The sequence below is a fragment of the Carassius carassius genome, chromosome 48 (assembly GCF_963082965.1).
Source record: "Carassius carassius chromosome 48, fCarCar2.1, whole genome shotgun sequence".
Taxonomy (NCBI): domain Eukaryota; kingdom Metazoa; phylum Chordata; class Actinopteri; order Cypriniformes; family Cyprinidae; genus Carassius; species Carassius carassius.
In genome coordinates this window covers 13,155,111-13,176,625 of record NC_081802.1, presented here as the reverse complement: position 1 = coordinate 13,176,625, position 21,515 = coordinate 13,155,111, and the positions used below count along the sequence as shown (strand labels likewise).

Below are 21,515 nucleotides of genomic sequence, written 5' to 3'. Positions count from 1 at the left end.
CCCCATATGTCGTTCGACATAACTCGTAGTGACCGACAGATAGGGAACGTCTCGGTTACGTACTTAACCCTCGTTCCCTGATGGAGGGAACGGAGACGTTATGTCCCCATGCCACAACCTTGAACCGGTCGCTGTTGCCGGGACACGTTCTCGGCTCCTCAGCGTAAAACCTAATGAGTGGATGCACCTGTCGCCCCATTTTTACCCATTGGCACGGGGAGTGGCTCAGGTATGTTAAATCCACTAGCCAATTTTCATTGGCGTTTTCTCTTAAATTCAGAGATGATTGGCCTCCCAAGTGAGACCCCATATGTCGTTCGACATAACGTCTCCGTTCCCTCCATCAGGGAACGAGGGTTACGTACGTAACCGAGACGTTAATGCGTGAAAGTTTTTTGACTCATTTCTTGTATCCACCACTCACCAGCTCTTCCTGGAGAATACTTTAGGTGTTCTGCCATTGCTGCATCAATTTCGGAGTGTAAAATGTAAAATTTGAGCTCCACCTTGTTGCAGCATCTGAGGTAAGAGAATATGATAAAAATAAGAAAGAAAGAAAGAAAGAAAGTTTGAGGTAAATGACATGCACTTATTTTGAAAAATTCTTTATGGTCCTACAACTAAAATTTAAAGGTAAACGCCTCAGTCTTTCCATATTCCACTATTTTTTTCCCACAAGTTAAGCCCCTTTCGCATGTTGTTTTTTGCCGGAACATTGCCGGATCGCCTTCTGTTCTGTGTGAATGCAAACACATCCTGGGATTGATTCTGGGACTATTAAAACTGATGGAAAGAATTTGAGCACATGATTTAAAGTTGAATAAGAAAAAGTGTTTGTTTGGAGTCACAAAGATAACCTTTTTAGGTAACACGTTGTCTGCAAAAGGTGTGGAACCAGATCCAGCTAAAATACAAGCCCTCTTGGAAATGCCTCCACCTAATGACAAAAAGGGAGTTTTACGTGCCTTAGGTATGGTAGATTTCCTAGGAAAATTTCTGCCAAATCTATCTACCAAAACTACCCATCTGAGAGCCTTGTTACAAAATGACAAAGAGTTTGTGTGGTCTTCTGTACATGATCAAGAATGGAAGAGGTTAAAAGAGATTCTGACTACTGAACCTGTTCTTGATATTTTTTTTGATTACAATCATCCAATTAAGATCTCTACAGATGCCTCTCAGGATGGACTAGGAGCTGTGCTTCTTCAGGCTGATGGAGATTCCTGGAAACCTGTGGCCTATGCTTCTCGGTCCCTGACAGAAACTGAAAAAAGGTACTCTCAAATTGAAAAGGAGACTTTGGGGGTATTATTTGGCTGTGAGAAATTTCATGGATATGTTTATGGGTTATCTACTTTCACAGTAGAGACCGATCATAAACCATTGATATCGATAATTCAAAAGAATTAAAGTGATATGTCACCGAGAATTCAACGCATGATGATGAAACTGCAGAGATATGATTTAAATCTAGTGTATACACCTGGGAAGCATATCATTGTGGCTGATGCATTGTCACGAGCACCGATGTCACCTCGGTGAAGAAGTGGAAGGACATGTGAATACAGTGATTTCATCTTTACCATTCTCAGATTAGATTATGAGAATTTATTGTGGAGGAAACGACTAAGGATGCTGAATTGCAGAAAGTGATTGTTCTTCTTCAACAAGGATGGATTAAAGGCAAGTGCTCACAGTATTTTCCAATGAGGGCAGAACTGAGTGTGTGTAATGGATTGTTGTTGCGAAACAATCAAATTGTTATTCCAGTATTAATGCATCAAGATATGCTTCGTCGTATACATGAAGGGCATCTTGGTATTGAAAAATGCAAGCGACGAGCCAGACAAGCTGTTTATTGGCCTGGAATTAATATGCATATTGAGGAATTAATCAGTAAGTGTGATGTCTGCTTGCGTCATCGCTATAAACTGGCAAAAGAACCAATGCTGATTGCTGATGTGCCTTCTCAACCATGGCAAAAAGTAGGAACTGATTTGTTCCAGTTGAATAGTAAGGATTTTTTGGTAGTTATTGATTACTATTCTAATTATCCTGAAATTGAAGGGGTGCAGATTGTAAAAAGACTGTTGAAAAAAGCAGCTGCAAGTAATTCGGATGAATATCTGGCATTGTTGAATTATCGTTCCTCCCCACTTGGTTGTGGGGTATCTCCTGCCGAACTACTGATGAACAGTAAGTTGCGTGATACATTGCCAAAGTTGTCTTACAAAAGAGAAAACAAAAGTTTGACATTGAAAGAGATGCAAGTCTGCAGAAGTCTGCAAGTCCAATATAGAACTGTCTCCCTTGGATGTGCTAACTTCTCATAAAGAAATGCCCTCTGTCGCTGTGTCTCTTCCTGTTGCTGAGCCTCCTTCTGAGGTTCAGCTCTCTGAACAGTCTCCTGAACAGGTTTCATCTGCACCAACTGACAGTCCAATTTTTAGAAGATCTAATCGTTTTAGAAAACCACCTGTTAGACTAGACTTGTAAAAAAGGAATGTGTTGTAAATGGTAAAATGGAGCAATTGATTGTTTTGGTGTGGGACTAGTGTATAGTGTGATCTCTTAAGTGGTTATTGTTATTTATTCAAGGAAAAGGGATGTAATGAGTGTGATGTTTAGTCCACTAGGTGGCAGTGATGGATTGTATAAAATCAAGTGTATTTGCTTAGGAGTGGTGTGGTAATTTGTAGATGATGAATGTTCCACGTGGAATAAAGACGCCAGCACCAGTAATTCCTGGTATTGGTTTATTGTCTAGTTCTTGAATATACACCCAGGTAAACCGCTTGACAGCCAGCGTGCACTGGAGCCTGCCATGTTTACATCGCTCCTCGGGCCACCTGTGAGCTGCGCATGCGCATGGACTGGGATTTCATTTACACATGCTTTGCGGCTTTTCACCAATAGATGGCGCGATATGAACACAGTTTGGGGAGTTATCGCAGAGAACAAAAGGTTAGATATTTGTATGTAGCCTACTTCAACATTAAATACAAACTGCATTAACCATATAAATCCTAATGTATCATAATACACACTATTCTAAGGACTCTAAATAGTTAATATGACTAAAACTTTGCAGAAAAACCTGTTGCGCACAGTATACTACAAGCCTTATGTCATTTAATTGATGTTTACACATTTGTAATGGCCTTAAAAGGCCATTTAGTATAATGATTAAAATCTTCACCCACGTGCCATGAAATCTTTTGCCATGAAAAAATTCGCATGAAAAACTTTTATAGTAATATTTCAAGATGAACACTGACTGAACTGTAAACATCAGGTTTACTTGATTATCAATACATTATAATTATTATTATTCTTATTAGGCTATTATTATTATTATTAGTAGTAGTAGTACATGGAAATGTGAGTACCAAATATGAAACATCAGGCTTTTGAGGAATGTTCGTACACACTTTAATCACCATTGTATGAGATTACTTTTTTCCTTCTTCTTTTTTTTTTTTTTGTCTTCACAATAAAAACTACAGAGCTTAAGCAAATATCACTGTACAAACAAGTATTACTGGAATATATAGAGTGACAACTGAAATGTATATGCATTTTATATAAGTAGTCTCCTATAGAGCTATAAAGATATTACAAGTTTTACAATTACAAGTTATCTGAATTTAATCTCACTTTTTGGCCATATAAATCAGCATCTGCACAAAACTATGAGCTCCATATTCTCCTATATCATGCTACAGTATATGTACCAAATATTATACTCAATTAAATAAATAATAAATAAATAAATATAAAAAAATGCAGATTCTTTTTATGCATAAAGATTTAATAAACTTCCATTAAAACTAGATTCTCTGGCTATTGTTTCATATATCAGGCGTCATATATACAGGGTTAACATAAATATATGTAAATACTACAGTACATGCAAAATCCTTTTTGTAGGCACCAGGAGGACCTATTTTTAGATTTACAGTATATCTCATCATGTGCAATTTAAACTCATCATGTAATATATCCTGGGAATCTAAACTACTAATTTTCCCTTGGCAGAGATCGAGTCAAGAGCAGAAACAAGACTAGACCCCTCGAGGCCAAGACCTCAAGACCATCACGATCTCGCAAGATATGTATCGTCTTAACAGTAATGACTTTATTTGTCTAAGTATTTCCACATTTCTTTCCCACTGGACAGATTGGAAAACTGCTGCCATAAGGGGCACAGTCAGGAGTTAAACTAGCATTTTAACAGTCCTGAGGTTTCTCGAGGAGGGAAAATTATATTTTGAACAGCATATACTGTTCTCATATAACTCCACAATTTCCACAAGTCGCAAGTGTGGTCTAACCCTGGCTGTCTTTAATACGGAGCAGTGTGGTGATGCCGGCCTGTGGCGACTGGGGTTTGGACGGCTCTCTGACCCCCTGGTGATGATGTCATTATGACTGTGGCTGATGTCATGATGATCCCGGTTGCTGGTTGGACGCAGAGGCTTGTATGTGTGGTGAGTTTAACCGCTATCTTTCATGCCGCCTCCGCAGGCAGGAATACGCCTGTTTCTGTGTGAGAAACGGATGTTTTATTTGAAATGGAGAATAGTCTCTATGTCATCTCTGGGAACCCTGAAAGAGATGTTTTTTCTTTTCTTTTAAGTATGGAAACTCCACTGAGATAATTATGTATATTAAATGCATGTACCCAGTTTCTTTGAGTGGGCGGAGGTTCAGACCCAGGCAATCCATCCCATCCTTCTCTTTCAACGTGCAGTAAAAGTTAACAATCCCCACTCATCCTCAGTATTACAAACATGGCTAACATCTGTGTTGAATTAAGAAAATCCCATGGCTCTCAACTGCTTTCAGTTATTCCCTTTGCTCTTTCACACAAGTAGACTATCGCTTACTGTTGCACACATGCCTCAGATACACATGGCAATGAATTGCTAAAGTAATAACACACTCTTGTGAAAAGGAAGTGCACATAATTGTATTGAATGTTCACTTATAGTGTACTTCAAATCTTTAAAGTATATTTTAAAAAGCTGTACTTGCAGATAATATAATATTAATTAAACAAAAGGCCACTTAAGTGTACTTAAAGAGAGAGCACATTCATGACTGTATTTCTTAACACATTTCTTTAACACAAGTGTAAAAGCTTTTTTTTCGTGCTTTAATGAAACGTACTTGTTTTGATGTGTTCACATCACATGTCCTTGATTGTAATTTTAGTGTGTTATTCGATATTACATGCAAATGTAATATATTTTAAATGTACTAAATTGCAACTTTGTCATTAAGAAATGTGAAAATACAAAATTTGTTTAATAAATTACGTAAAAGCTTTCAAATTAAAATGTCATTAGAATATATATTAGTTTAATGCTTGTGAGTACATTGAATATAGGACACATTAACCATATTTCAAAGGCGTAGTTATGGCATAGAGGTAATTATGAAATTACATATATAATTACATAAATTACATATAGTCCTACTTAAATGAGTCAAAAAACACTCCAAAGTTAAGCAAATTGCATTTAATATCAGTTTTATCTATGATACATTGTAATTTGATTGCAGTTAATGTGCAATTAAGTTTTCAAAAACATTACATTAAGTTCACACTTGTTTTAGAGTGTATATTAGTCCATGTTTTTTTTTTTCTGAGAATGCTGAAGTGATTTTTTTACCTGTTTCATCATCCATCTTGCCTAAGCGTTTAGAAAAGTAATAGCACAGTGAACTCCTCAACAAGCTGCACAATTTAAAATATCATTCATGTCCATAACACAAATGGTGTGAGATATGTTAAGCACCAAGGTTAAATACTTTTTGTTGAAATACCTGACTCGAATAAAAAGACAAGTAATAGTGAAAACAGCTAATGCTGTGTGAGCACAAATATGTAATGTGCCCAACCTCATCTAAAAAATGCTCTTCAGCTAAAACGTGATTTATTTGTGGAGCAGGAGACATTGACAGTTGGCTATGATCAGAAGCTGGTGTGGTAAAGCTGTCACAAAGGAACTTTATTGCGGTAATTGTGTTTCTAGTGTGCCAGGCAAGAGCGGGTATGTGGAAACCGAAAGGAGCTTGTGAACTTTCATTAAAATGAGCCCCAAAACTCATTAAAGACCAATACTTGGTGTTCTTTCACATGGTTATACTGTATGCTTGTTCCTTAAACATTGGGCTTTATTATATGTACTTAAAGCTGAATCAGTGTTTGCTGTGTGTGTTTGCATGTGTGAATGAAAGCATTTCTGATTTATCCACAGTGTATGGTGTGGGGGAGGCTGTTTACGCTTGACCCATGGTAGTTAAGTAGCATCTGGTGTTGCCATAGTCCCATAATTCTGGCTAAGAACCGCCCACTTTGAAAGGAAGAGACCTTTGAACTGACATTTAAGTGACCAACCACAGTTTGTCTAGTTCTTATGTGCCATGGACTAGTTGATTCCATAAAATTGTGAAAAAAAACGTATAATACAGATACTAAATGTTGATTTTTTTTGTGTGTGTGTGTGTACAATTTTTATTACACTGTGTGTTAGCGATGCCATGAGTTTCCTGAGAAAGAAAGAATCAGAAAGGAAAAAAAGAGAAAAAGAGGGAGGCGGTGCGGTCATGTAGAAATTAAGGGAGAAGTCACAAATGATAGACAACACAACAGGCAAACTTTAATCACAGAGTACATCACTAACCTCTCAACGTCCATAAAATGGGATTTTCGCAAGCAAAATAACTACAGTCTTGTGGCATGTGTGTGAATCTGTTTCCCATTACTCCCATTTCCCCTCATTCCCAGTTCCAATACTCTTATTGGCTCTGATCACTGCCACATGCAGGTCGAGGGGCACTAAGATTAGGGATCAAAGTTCGGAGGTCTGAGGGATGTTGCTCGTTTTCAAAAATTAACCATAATTCAGCATTAAATTACAGCGCTATTACGTAAATTATGTCCTTACATCGCCTCTGCTTTAAAAACAGGCATTGAGTTACTGAGCATGTGTTTATGTACTACAAAAACACATAAAGCTGGGCACCAACCTGATTTAGGGTCACTTTATAAATACTTGTGTTGGTGATGATCCCGAAGGTAGTGGGTTCAGTATGCAAGGGTTAGAGTCTTTTGAAAGAGTAAAATAACATGAAAAAAGTATTATGAGACATCGAGCAAGGTGGGCATCCAAAATGTGCAGAGATAGGGTTTCTCCTGGACCAGGTCTGGAGTACATTTCTCTAAACGAAAAATGAAGGGGTCACACTGTGTTTCAGGCATCAATATTTGAGCTTCTTTGATTTCCTTGTCTCAGCTATCCACCTTACCATTTTTAAGGCCTCGACATTGCCAAGTAGGGCATATTCTTGGATCAACATCCATAGAACAACATTCATTAAACCAAAGGTGTTCATTCCTACTTTTGGAGATCTACCTTGATTCAGAGTTTATGTTTTTAAATGAACCCCAAAATCTTGATCATCTGTAAAGAGCAAGACTGAACCACCTTGGCTATGAAACAATCAAATTTTTGGGATACAAAAAGAGAGAGGGTTACAGTTAAGGGGCAAGAAAGGTCTTTTGTCAATAGTGTATAGATATACTGTATGAAGCTCACACAGAAGTCAGTTTCATACCAAGCAGCTTTCTAATGTAATGAATCCACATGACCAAATTGAACATTTTGCAAAATCTATATGGTGAAATTTTGCCCATGTAAATTTGCTTGAACAATGCTAAATGTAACTGCACAATTTAGCTTCAAGTTGGGTAAGGGATTTTGGGGACAGAAGTGTTGCGTCTGGACCACCAATAGAAGTTGATTCAGGAACTAGGCAAGATCATCCTGGCCTGCCTTTTGCATTGCAAGTAAACTTAGGACTGTTCTTTACTTCCTATTGAGAAATGGGTAATGCTGATCTAATTCTGGTTAACTGTAGCTTGTAGATTAGCATTGCCATGTTGTAGACCAGTTAATAAAACTGGTTTTCCAATTAAACTTAAGTAATCTGATGGGGCCACAAGTGAACCAGCATCCAACATTTGATATATACCGAAGACCAGCCCTACTGGTGTTTAGGGAAAACTGTTTGAGTACATCCATCATTTATTAAGTTTTGTTTTGATGTACTGTAACTTAGTGAATTATAATTCCTGTGAGAAGGAACAAATAGGAAAGACAGATCCTGCAGGGTGGAGTGCTTTGGACCTAGTTCATTATCAATATTCAGCCCAGATTCTTTCCCCAATGAGTTTTGAAGCAAACCTACCGCAGATGGATAGACAGTTCAAACAGTCCGTATTGGGGACAGATTCATTAGATCTACATCAAGGGAGGGTTTTGGTACAGGCCCAGTGGTTTCTCGATTATAGCAGTTTCAATCAAAGGAAAATTGTTTTAGCTAATTGCACAGCAATTACAGAGGTTGATCGAAAGCCAGTAGAGGAAACTGTTGTCTCTTGTAGAGACTCGTCTTGTTACATCGAGGAAAAATAAGACACCAGTAGGAGGCAAACATGGAAAAGTCTACCAGCAACCAATGATTGGATTGATAGAGTAGCTTTTGGAAAGTTTCTCATTACTCATTTTGACTCATTACACAATTTGGGTCTTGTTTGTGTCTAAAGATACTGTCATCTACTGTACAATTCCGGAACAACAAGATTATAAACTTGTTCTATAGGACTATTAATAAAACACAATAAAACTGGTCAGAGATTTTCAGTTCTTTCCTGACTCCATTTAGGTTACTTTACCCACAGTATATTCTTGTTATAGGTCAGGCAAGGGCCTTTTTTTACTACAATGGGCATTTGACAAACAGTTCCTTCGTTGTCTTTAAACATATAATTAGATGAAAATGCCACAAGACCGAATCAAAGCAGGGCCATAATTAGTCCAAATGTAAATGTAGTTCCGCCTAATCTTTACTGGTTCATTTCTGGTTCGAGGTGACAGATCCTTAAATCACGGAAAGCTCGTGTGAACCCTGTCTCTTTCTCATCTCTCATGGCTGCCCTCTCGTCTAGAGCCTCTGAAACATAAACAGTATATTTGGTGACAGTGTGTGGGGTTTGTCAGATTTATGGGCATTACACTTTAAAGAGACCAGGGAAACCCACAGCGGGTGAGAATGGAACACCCAGGAACATCTTAAAGAAATTTGGGAGGAACTTTCGGAAACAAAGTTGGTACTTCAATTAAACACAACTGGGAAGTTCAACAAATATCTTTTGAGCATTAATGTTTTTCTCTGGTTATCTTTATCAATGAGTAAGGAGATTTTGTAATACTTTGTTTTTGAGGAAGAAACAAAAGCCAAGAAAAGATGATTCAGAGGTTTTCTTCTCAGGCCTGGCTGGCCTTGACCTCTGACCCCATAGTGCAGGGGAACCCGTGCAGTGTTGTGTTCCCAATGCATCTTCTTGGTGGCTGGGTAATCTCAGAAGTCGTGCTCCCTGTGGGAACAAGCCTCCCAGGGTCCTCTTTAGGCCAGAGATGACTTGGCCACAGGAGAAGGATAGACCACTTTGACCTGACATTAAACTAGTCTAAGACCAAGACTTCCTAACTTCCTAATTCCTAATAGTGTTCCTGTAGCTCAATTGGTAGAGCATTGCACTGTCAAGTGCAAGGTTAGGAGTTCGATTCCATGGGAACACATGATAGGTAAAAATTAGCCTGAATGCACTTTAAGTCGCTTTGGATAAATGCATAAATTTAATTTAGTGCTTCAAGCCTACTTGGTTTTACGCCTGATTTCAGGGGGAATGTGAAGTTAATGCATCTATTCATAGATCTGAGATCTAATTTAAAAGGTCTTAGCATTTTCAAGGCATCATTCTTATTAAAATGAATCATTATATGTAAAGATTTTAAAGAGTTTAAACACTTGATATAGGCAAGTGAGCGTAGCTTGATTTCTAGAGTGTAATGTTAGCATGTTTCTAAGTTAACAATGACACTCTATTAAGCATAAGAATACACTTAAAAGACACTAAAATATAAATTTTCTCTTCAAATCTTTTATCTATGTATTTGTCACAGTGTCTGGGTTGTGTTCCCTGGGTGTCCACTAGATGTCCTCTTTTCCCACGGTGTCTTTCACTTCAGTAATCACATTCCTCACGTCCCCGCTTAATTATTGCACCCAGCTGTCACTAATTACCTATCATCACACCCTGTCAGTTTCCCATTAGCGTTTGTCTCTCCTTGTGTATATAACCCGGTCTGTCTTAGTATGTGTCACGGAGTCGTTGTTAATTCATGTCCGTCATCTTGTCGTGCTCTTGCCTTGTGTCCTTGTTTGTTTATGTTTGGTTTGGTTTTGTTTGGTATCGACCTCTGCCTGGACTGTTTATTCTCTTTGATTGCCCTTAATAAAAGACTTACTCGCAATTGGTTCTATCTCCGTGCCTCATTGGATCCCGAACGTGACAGAACGACTCCGTCACAGTAAGAACCAGCAGTATGTCTTTTGATGTTTCCCGTTCCCCAGCCAGGATGGTGGAGCGGAGAGCAAAATATTTGAAGTTGACCGCCCTCCGCCAAGAGGGCAATGAGGTGGGTGCCATGGCACAGATGTTCTGGTCCTTGGCAGAGGGCATGGGATATAAAGACGCGGCCCTAAAGGACTATTCTAACAGCGGGCTGGATGACCCGGTTCCTCAAGAGGAAATGGCCCATCTGGACACATTTGAGTTCTGGGAATTTGTATTTTATTTGCAGCATAGGCTTCCGTGGGATGCCCCAGCCACTCCTGTCTCTTCCGGTGGGATGGCCACCGATCCAGCGCCACTGCCCAAAATGGCCATCAATCCAGTGCCACGGTCCAAGATGGCCGCCCGTCCAGAGTCATGGCCCAAGATGGCCGCCAGACCAGCGCCACAGCACAAGATGGCTGTCAGCCCAGCGCCACAGCACAAGATGGCTGTCAGCCCAGCGCCACAGTACAAGATGGCCGCCAGCCAAGCGCCACAGCACAAGATGGCCGCTAACCCAGCGCCAATGCCCAAATTGGCCACCGTTCCAGCGCCACAGCCCAAGATGGCCGCCAGCCCAGCGCCAATGCCCAAATTGGCCACCGGTTCAGCGCCACAGCACAAGATGGCCGCTAACCCAGCGCCAATGCCCAAATTGGCCACCGGTCCAGCGCCACAGTACAAGATGGCCGCTAGTCCAGCGCCACAACCCGAGATGGCCGCCAGCCCAGCACCACAGTACAAGATGGCCGCCTGTCCAGAGTCATGGCCCAAGATGGCTGCTTGCCCAGCGCCGCTGCTCAGGATGAGAGTCACAGCTGACCCTCTGGAGTCGAGTCAGGTTCCAGTGAACTCTCCAGAGTCGAGTCAGGTTCCAGTTGACCCTCCAGAGTCGAGTCAGGTTCCAGTTGACCCTCCAGAGTCGAGTCAGGTTCCAGTTGACCCTCCAGAGTCGAGTCAGGTTCCAGTTGACCCTCCAGAGTCGAGTCAGGTTCCAGGTGACCCTCCAGAGTCGAGTCAGGTTCCAGTGAACTCTCCAGAGACAGGGCTATTCACCGCAGATCTTCCAGAGTCAGGGCTAGTCACCGCTGACCCTCCAGAGTCAGGGCTAGTCACCGCTGACCCTCCAGAGTCGGGGCTAGTCACCGCTGACCCTCCAGAGTCGGGGCTAGTCACCGCTGACCCTCCAGAGTCGGGGCTAGTCACCGCTGACCCTCCAGAGTCGGGGCTAGTCACCGCTGATCTTCCAGAGTCGGGGCTAGTCACCGCTGATCTTCCAGAGTCGGGGCTAGTCACCGCTGATCTTCCAGAGTCGGGGGGTAGTCACCGCTGATCTTCCAGAGTCGGGGGGTAGTCACCGCTGATCTTCCAGAGTCGGGGGGTAGTCACCGCTGATCTTCCAGAGTCGGGGCTAGTCACCGCTGATCTTCCAGAGTCGGGGCTAGTCACCGCTGATCTTCCAGAGTCGGGGCTAGTCACCGCTGATCTTCCAGAGTCGGGGGGTAGTCACCGCTGATCTTCCAGAGTCGGGGGGTAGTCACCGCTGATCTTCCAGAGTCGGGGGGTAGTCACCGCTGATCTTCCAGAGTCGGGGGGTAGTCACCGCTGATCTTCCAGAGTCAGGGCTAGTCACCGCTGATCTTCCAGAGTCAGGGCTAGTCACCGCTGATCTTCCAGAGACAGGGCTAGTCACCGCTGACCCTCCAGAGCCAGGGCTAGTCACCGCTGACCCTCCAGAGCCAGGGCTAGTCACCGCTGACCCTCCAGAGCCAGGGCTAGGTACCATGAACTTTTCAGAGATAAGGCTTGTCACCATTGACCTTTCAGAGTCAAGTCAAGTCACCGGCGATCTGCAAGGACTGAGTCAAGTCACCGGCGATCTGCAAGGACTGAGTCAAGTCACCGGCGATCTGCAAGGACTGAGTCAAGTCACCGGGGATCTGCAAGGACTGAGTCAAGTCACCGGGGATCTGCAAGGACTGAGTCAAGTCACCGGGGATCTGCAAGGACTGAGTCAAGTCACCGGGGATCTTCAAGGACTGAGTCAAGTCACCGGTGATCTTCATGAAAAGAGGCAGGTCCCCACTGATCTTCATGAAAAGAGGCAAGTCACCGATGGTCTTCATGAACAAATGCCAGTCACCAATGATCTTCGTGAGCAGAGTCAGGCCAGCACCGATCTTCTGGAGTCCAGTAAAGACACCAGGGGATTACCAGAGTTTCGTTGTCCCGTTGGTCCGGCTGCAAGGAGGTCTGCTCCGTGTGGTGGTCTTCTACTCCGCCCTGGGGGACTCCGGCCTCGACCACACGGTTGTGGTGGTCTTCTGCTCCGCCCTGGGGGACTCCGGCCCTGACCACACGGCTGTGGTGGTCTTCTGCTCCGCCCTGGGGGGCTTCCGCCCTGACCACACGGTTGTGGTGGTTTTCCGCTCCGCCCGTGGGAACTCCGGCCTCGACCACAAGGATGTGGTGGTCTTCTGCTCCGCCCTGGGGGGGCTTCCGCCCTGATCACACGTTTGTGGGGGTCTTCTGTTCTGCCCTGGTGGGCACCACGTGATGTCCTTATGGACTTATGTTTTGTGTTTCTTGTATTCTGTTATGTTTTCTGCCTGTTCCTCTATGTGAGCCTGGCCCTCCGTCCCTCCCCCTGAACCTCCTCCGGTCCTCCTCCCTCCTGGTCTCTCTGTTTTGTGTCTACACTTCTGGTATCTGTTCCCCATGATTTTTTTTTCTGGCCCTCCGTCCCTCCCCCTGAGCCTCCACCTGTCCGCCTCCCTCCTTGTCTCTGTGTTGTGTCTTGTCGTGGAGCGTCTGGGAGCCGCTCCGTAGAGGGGGGGTATTGTCACAGTGTCTGGGTTGTGTTCCCTGGGTGTCCACTAGATGTCCTCTTTTCCCACGGTGTCTTTCACTTCAGTAATCACATTCCTCACGTCCCTGCTTAATTATTGCACCCAGCTGTCACTAATTACCTATCATCACACCCTGTCAGTTTCCCATTAGCGTTTGTCTCTCCTTGTGTATATAACCCGGTCTGTCTTAGTATGTGTCACGGAGTCGTTGTTAATTCATGTCCGTCATCTTGTCATGCTCTTGCCTTGTGTCCTTGTTTGTTTATGTTTGGTTTGGTTTTGTTTGGTATCGACCTCTGCCTGGACTGTTTATTCTCTTTGGATTGCCCTTAATAAAAGACTTACTCGCAATTGGTTCTATCTCCGTGCCTCATTGGATCCCGAATGTCACAGTATTATATTATCTGCTATCTATTATCAACTCTTCTCTGGATGTAAATTAATCTTGTTGCAGTGCATTTTGGGATGGCATTTCCTGCAGAAGTATACATGTGGCAAAGTCTTAGTTATTGGCCAAAAGAAAGCATCTTTATTTATGCTTCTTCACTTTTAGTACAGTCTTCTTGTTTAAACCCTAAAATCCTGACTAGGCAAGCAGCCCACTAAATTTTGGTGGTTATTTTATGTTCTGTAAGGACATTGTTGCTATTTCAATCATATAAATGCGTTTTTGTCCCTATTTGTGTGTGTTCTGCATCTAAGCCTTGTATTGTAAACAACCAGCTGAGAGACCTAACAGACCTTTAATGCAGCTGTCAAAATTCACGACTCCCACAATGCAAACATTAGGGTCCAAACCTCTCACACTTGCTGACCATTATTCCCCTGAGCTGTTCTTTTGAAATCCAAGAGTCTGCTAGTAATTGTTACGATTGATGATGATTCGTTTTTGACAACAACATAATTTAAGAAGCATTCCTTTTAAGAGTTACTGTAAATTATAGGTGCTCTGTAGCCAAGCCGTATAAACCTGTCCTGCACAGTTGGGTCAAATAACGCTCATAAATTTTTTTTCAAGCCTTGGAAGGTAAATTTGCTTATGGCAAATGGCCTTTTACTTATGGCCCTTTACTCCACCTTGGCTCTGATCAGCTATACTGAGGTAAATGTTCTCATCGGCACAGATGGAAATAGTGAGCTCAGAGCACCGCAGTTTAGCTATGAGAAAAATGAGAGTGTGTGTGTGTGCGTTTGTCTATTTATGTGTGTCGTTATGAAAAATAAGCGATCAAGTTTCTTTGCAGTGTGTGTGTGTGCGCGAGAATGATCCTATGCAGATCTTGGTGAACCTTTGTAAAGTTTAGTCATGTGAAGCAGATTGGGATTCTAAACATGTTTTTCAAAAACCTGCTTCTTATTCGCTAAGCACCGTTGCAGTTTATAAAGGTTCTAAATGGTGGTAAAAGGATGTTTCTATTTAAATTACAAGATGAGATATGCGGAAATTAATTTGTGTTTAGCACTAATTTCATGGTAGCTGTTAGTAGCGTTACCTGATTTTCATTAGTTCAAGGAATCAAAAACTTTTTTTTTTTGTCAGCCAAACCCCTTTGACCCAAGATTTACTCAAAGTAACCTCTGAGATTGTATTAGTTTTTTAAACTTAATTATTTTTTTTTTATTATTAACTCTTTCTGCAAACCAATTTTAGGAAACCCTGGTTTAGTTAATTGAGCACTAAACCAACACGAACATGATTTTAAATAAAATTATGTTTACTTCTTGCTTTTTGTTAATTAACAATAATTGAGCCAAATCATATAGCACTGAATTTGTGAATAAAATACTATTATGTGCAAAAAATCTATTATGTGCATCATCTATTTTGTGCATAATTTGCATTAAAAGGAGGCATTTCACTGAATTTCAATGACCACTGCAGGTGCAATTAGACACAAGTTATTGCACAACTTCATTTATTCACTGTGTTTCATGTCTTTGCCTTATTTTATTAATGAGCTGGAACTCTACATTGCATTTACAGCTGGTCATTTTCATGACAGCGAACGGTGTGAGATCATAGAAGAAAGTGTTGAAGGAAAGGAGGACAAAGGGAGTGAGTAAATGCCTGGAGTCACAGGGGTTCATTCTTCAGTTCTGTTGAAACAGCTGTGCTGAAGAGTCCATTTGTACGGCGACCTACGATTTTTAGTGATTTTATTGGAATATTGACTGAGAAAAGGTTTATACATACAGCATACACACACTCAAATAATCGCATACACGTGCATGTACACACTCAATGCAAGAGCCAGCAATACACAGTTCAACTGGAACGCTGAGGTGAATGTGTTCTGTTGTTTTGGGAGACAATCCAGGTACTGGCTTATTTTGCACCTTTAAATGAAGTGTGCTAGGATATGTACCACCAACATGTCGATTAATTTCGGAAAAACAGTAGAGAAACAAGAGCATATAAAGACATGTAGCTGCTTCAGAGGAGTGCAACCTCTGTGAGCTGATAAACATTTTAATACGAGACATTCTGAATCATAATTCAGAAACATAGTATACAGTGTTACACGACACCTTGCATGAAAAAAAACAACAACATGTTTTAATGTTACAATAAATGCAGATAAATTACATTTATAAAAAAACTCACTTAACAAGTTTTTAGATGTAAGGCAAGGACAGCATTTTATTCCAGTGAATGCTTTTCAGTCAGGTTTAGTTTTAAAAGTCAGTTTCTGTATAGTCACATTTCAAAGCATCACACGCTTTTTCCATGTTTTTTTTTCATTAAGGTTGTAGTAGACATCCTGTAGAGATTATTGTTAAAGCATACTTAGTTAATTAGGTGTACAATTGTGCCAATAACTACTTTTACACAAGTAATTGCACCCTTGAATGAAGATATACATCACAGTATGGGGCAAAAAACTTTCCTGAAAAACAACAGTTTCCACCTCTTTATGTTTGAGCATCTGTTTTTCAGAGCCAGAAACATAGTGTGCATAATTCACTGTCATTGTCGCCTTATGCTTTGAACCTGGGCAAACCCAGGCTAACTTTTCCCAGGGCGAAATGAGGTCTCTACTATCAAGTTAAATGCAGCATCACAAACATGTCAGTAGATTTACAGAAGACTTTGTTTGTGAACACACAGTTGTTCTTCCTCTTCCCAAAGTTGTAAAAAGCCAGTGGGCCTGGCCATAGATATTCACATATGTCATCATTGCTTTTATGGTGCTTTTGTTCAAAAATTTCTTTATTTGCTGTCACATTTATACCTTTGTACATTCTGAGTTTTATTGCCAGTGTAATTGAGAACATGTTTGCTGACTGTAATATGTGGAGAGTCAAACATCATTACCTCGTTGATGTGTTAACAGATTTACTGTATGTTTGTTTAAAGAAAAAAAAATTGTGTAGCCAAAGAACAGCACTTCCTTTTAAACTGCGCTGTGAAACATTAGTAAAAGAGTACCATATAGTGCTATATTTATTTATAGCGCTATAGAATTCACCTTTTTCTATGGTTAGATTATACATCAGTTTTTAAGTCCTCTGCACTGAAGTTGTAAAAAGAGCAAAAGTACAAATACAGGTCATACAGGTTTTGGTAATAAGTAAAAAACACAATTTACTATTTTGGATGAACTGTCCCTTTAAGAACATAATAAAGCAATACTGACTTCTGAATACTGACATTTTAACAGAACCAAAGAAAACCCAAAATGATGAACCAAACTGCATAGAAGAGCTGACAGCAAGGGAGCATGCTTCATCACACTATAACAAGACCCCATGTCTGTAATAACATGCACATGAAGCATTTACAGATTGTACGTGTTTACAGGGACAGTTTGTTGACAATCACCTTGTCAGCACAATATTATAATGGCGTAACAAGACCAAGTAAGATAGCTGCCATTAAAATCAATCTACACTGCAAGCGCATGATCTAGTCGTGTCAAAGTGTGTTGTGCCACTTGCTTACAGTGTTAGGTGACCAGAAGAAAAGAGCCTGAAGGTATTCTAGGAGAGAGCATGACCCAATCATATCAGTTAGTATAACATAACAGACGTCACTACCTTAACCTTTCTAAAAACACAGTGTTCCCAGTGTGATCCGCTCTGGTTCTTCTCATCCTTATCATATCTTTCATCACCAGCATGTTTATGAGATGCAAGTGATAGGGAAAGGATATAAAAGGTTTACGGTATATGCGAGAGTGTGTATGAGTACAGTGCCAGCTGATGAATGTCAACTCTGGGGAGAACGAGGTGCTGATGGATTTCTGGGCAGCGGGAACACTCGCCCGTCCCCTCTTCTGGCCAGATACATCTGTATCGCAAGACTCCCGCCTCCCACAGATCTCCTCCAATATGCCATTGAAGACTCCAACAGTAACAAACTGCATAAACTCCTCTTGGTGTAGCATCAGTCATCTTTCATTCGGACAGCATGATTTTCCAGTCTTCGTTTATTGTGGTTTGGAAGTGGGACCCTGAAGCAATAGCAGGAGTCCAGAATTACATTCCAATCCAGAAGTCTCATGGACCTTCTCCTCAACAAGCAAGTCGCTGTGATGTTGAGTAAAGGCTGGAATGCAATACACAATATTTTTTTTTAATCTGAACAGATTTTAAAACAACAGGCATAACACAGCTGCTGACCTTGAATGGTTACAGATGAAAAACTGGGCATTGTACACTAAATCACTATCACACACTTCCAGACTGAACACAACAAACCTATGCTGAAGCATGCACCTTGTTACTAGGAGACATTACAAATTAAAACAATATGTATAAGACGAGAGAGGCGGGGCCAAGAGCCATGGGAACAGAGTGAGGCCGGTGATAATGAGTGACACCTGCACCACTCACCGGTCTTGAGTCCCACTGAGGAGCTACGGAAGGATAAAAGGAGGAGTGACGGCAGTGCAAGACGAGAGAGGACCAGGCCTGGGCTTTATTTTGTGTTTTGGTTCTGTTTGTGCACGACAGTCATCCGCAAGGTTCTGTCGCGCTCTTTTGTGTTTATTTTATTATTAAAGTTTTTTTTTTAAATGTCTGCCAGTTCCTGCCTCCTTCTTCCCATGACTATTAACGTTTAACTTTATTACAGTGTATTCTAAAATTGACTCAAAACATCATCCTCATGTGAATTAAAGCAGTTTGAAGCTCAAAAATGTGTGCCCATCTTACACTACAGTATATGACATTCTGTAAATATCAACTCTCTCTGCCCAAAATTTGAAGACTGGCTCTGACAGTCAGCAACTAGCGTTGACTTGTCCCGATTGCAAATCTGGGCAAAGGTTGTGGAAATGGGAGATGACTAGGATGTTACCAAGATGACCAAATTTACCTAATTTCTTTAATTTCGACTTCTGAGTTACAAAATTCAGCATCCATCCTATGTCATGCTGAGTTCTGTAACTCAGAAGTCGATTTTAAAGTAATTAGGTCCATTTTACCAACTTTGTAACATCCTAGTTCTCTCCCTTTTCCCCAGCTCTGTAACCTGGACTGTGTTAATGAAGGAGAAGGAAACTATTGGGAAGGTAGGACCGTTTGGGACTTCTCCAATTCTAAATCACCTCCTTCCTTCCTCGTTCTCTTCCTCCTTTGACAGAATTGCTCGTCCCACTCGGTTGGGCCGTGGGAAGATCCCCCAACCCCAATCCTTCCCCCAGCCCAAAACAGAACGAACTCAAAACAAACAGAGGGAGTGTTTGGATGAAGGTTTCTCGATGGAGCTATATTTAACTGCACATGGTCAAGGGAGACATCACCCCTATTTCCCCTCTCTCTTTCCCTCCCTCCATTGCTCACTTCTCTTATACTTCATTTCTCTCTTTTCTCTTTTCCCCTAACAGAGAATCCAGCACACTATTATTACATTTAAACTATGGCACAAACTAGAATAAAAGCTGTACACCAAAACATGAAATTCTGTCGTCTACTCAAGTGAGGTTGTCCAAAAAGGACAGAAAGGTAATGTACCATTAAAATAAAAAGTTAATCCGCAATATTAAACAAAGTCTTTTAATTCCATTTTTGTTTGAAGAACAGACCAAAGCTTAATCTATTGTGACACAGAGTGTAAGACTAACAAAATGAGTGCCACACAGAAAGTGAGGTTGTATCTTCCTAATTCACTGAGCTAAATGAATCTTGCTATCACTATGAACCAAGAGTACCTGAATGGTTTTAAGAGAGCGCCACCTATTGGTCATGAAATCTGAATTTTTTTTGCTTAAAACTTCTGAGTAGTTTGGAGTAAAATAATGAGGACATAACGTGGTAAATAATACAGTCTAGGTTGGCCGTATTGCACGTGTACCATTTAGAATATTTTAAAAAATGCTGTACTTTATGAATACATTGCCATATTGTGATGAAACTTCGTAAGTGTCAATGGCACCATGTCCTGAGGGTGTCTGAGAAAATTGAGGACACCGCCACCTTGTTTGTGCACCATGGTTTTGTATCAGAAATGTGGAATATTCATAGCAAATTTCGAAATGTATTAAATGTATTTAAGGTGTAACATAATATTACAGTAATTTTTGTGATTAAGCTATTGCTTTTCTGCAGTTATATTAAATGCATTTAGACTACTTTTCATACAAATACCTAGAAGATATATAGTTACATTTTAACCATGGTATTGAGGTGCTATATGTGTAGTCTTAACTGTGGTTATCATGATGTAAATGTATGCTACTATGGAAGAACAATGGTTAATTTTATTAAAACTCAAACAGTCTGAATAACACAATTTCACCAAAAAAAAATGAGGTTCATACAATTTTTACAGATGCTATTGTTTTTGATAATGAACATAAATTTACATCTGCATCCTAACACAAGCTACAACAACTGTCAATTCAAGATACTGTGAAATATGCATATCTAAGAGAAAACAATGATATTATAAGTGAAATATATATATATATATATATATATATATATATATATATATATATATAAATATATAAATGGGGCGGGGGGGGGGGGGGGTGTACTTTGGAATCAAGTATTCCAAAGAGTTGGGTAATTAATTATTTTACAGGAACAAAGACATACACTCCACATAATACTTTTATCTAGTTAAGATTAATTAAACAGAGTAAAGAATAAATGATAGAGCTACAGAACGAATGAGAACAGTGGCCAGGAACGATAGGTGAAACTGAGATCTGTTTTCAATTATGAGAAGTAGAGAGACAGGAAATTAAGGAATGAAATGGATGAATCAACAACAGAATCTTTTGTATGTTCTCCACATCTTTAGTTTCATCCCTCTGTGGTCTTTGTGGAAGAAGTTGGAGGGATGCAGAGGAGGAAAAGACGGTGTGTGCCGATGAGAAAAGGGGGAGGGGGGACAAAGCGGGTGGGTGGAATGTAGGCAGACAGATATTCAAAAGTTCCTCATGCTTTATGGAAGAGGAAAAGATCCCTTAAGAAGAAAAAGAGGGAGAAAGAGCGGGTGGAGTGGACAAAGGAAAGTACCTGGCAGGACCATGTGGAGGTTGTCTACTCAGACCCTTGTGGATTTAAATCAAACTGTTGAGGTTTATGTTTTGCAATGTGTCTAACTGGTGGATTGCCAGAAGTAAGCAGGAGTGTGTGGGTGAGTAAGGGCCCAGATTGAGGAAAAATTTGTGTGTTGTGGTTGCTATGGAAGAAAGGGAAATTCAGAAGTGCTTACAGGGCCCAAAGTGCATATATTACTCCACAGAAAACCATACGCCTCTCTGCAACCTTTCATACTACCTACTCATTACCCACACAAACATTTGCAGAGACTGCAAACCATCCCAAATCACTTTTAGGAATAGTTCAGCACAAACTGAAAGTTCATGTGATCATTGTGCCATGCTGGATACTGTTTAAAATTGCCCATTTCTTTATCAGCCATAATTCTTCATCCCCTAGGCCACTAGCGTCCATCATTCATCTGTGATAATATTGACTTCTGTGTTCTGGCTTTCTGAGCCCAGTTGGTTTTGTGTGTTCTAGGATTCTGGGCTGAGAACGGTTTCTACACACTTACAGACACAAACACAGTGACTCATTCGTATATGCATTCAAACCACAAAAAATTGCAATGTTACCTAAAAAATTGGAGGGTGGAACTTGCAAAACTTAAGTCAATATCTAAATGACAGATGCCTTTTTCAAGTCAAAGACATGAAATCCTCCTTCAAAATATGCTGCATGAAATATTTCTTATC

General features: G+C 40.8%; 1 long non-coding RNA gene across 1 annotated transcript in view; it reads right to left on the bottom strand.

Annotated features, from left to right (window-relative positions):
• Positions 1-382: 382 nt before the first annotated feature.
• Positions 383-21,515, bottom strand: part of LOC132131975 (uncharacterized) — a 243,516-nt gene continuing 222,383 nt past the window's right edge. The window contains exon 3 of the long non-coding RNA XR_009428981.1: positions 383-519. This is a non-coding gene — a long non-coding RNA (uncharacterized LOC132131975). The remainder of the gene's footprint in view (positions 520-21,515) is intronic.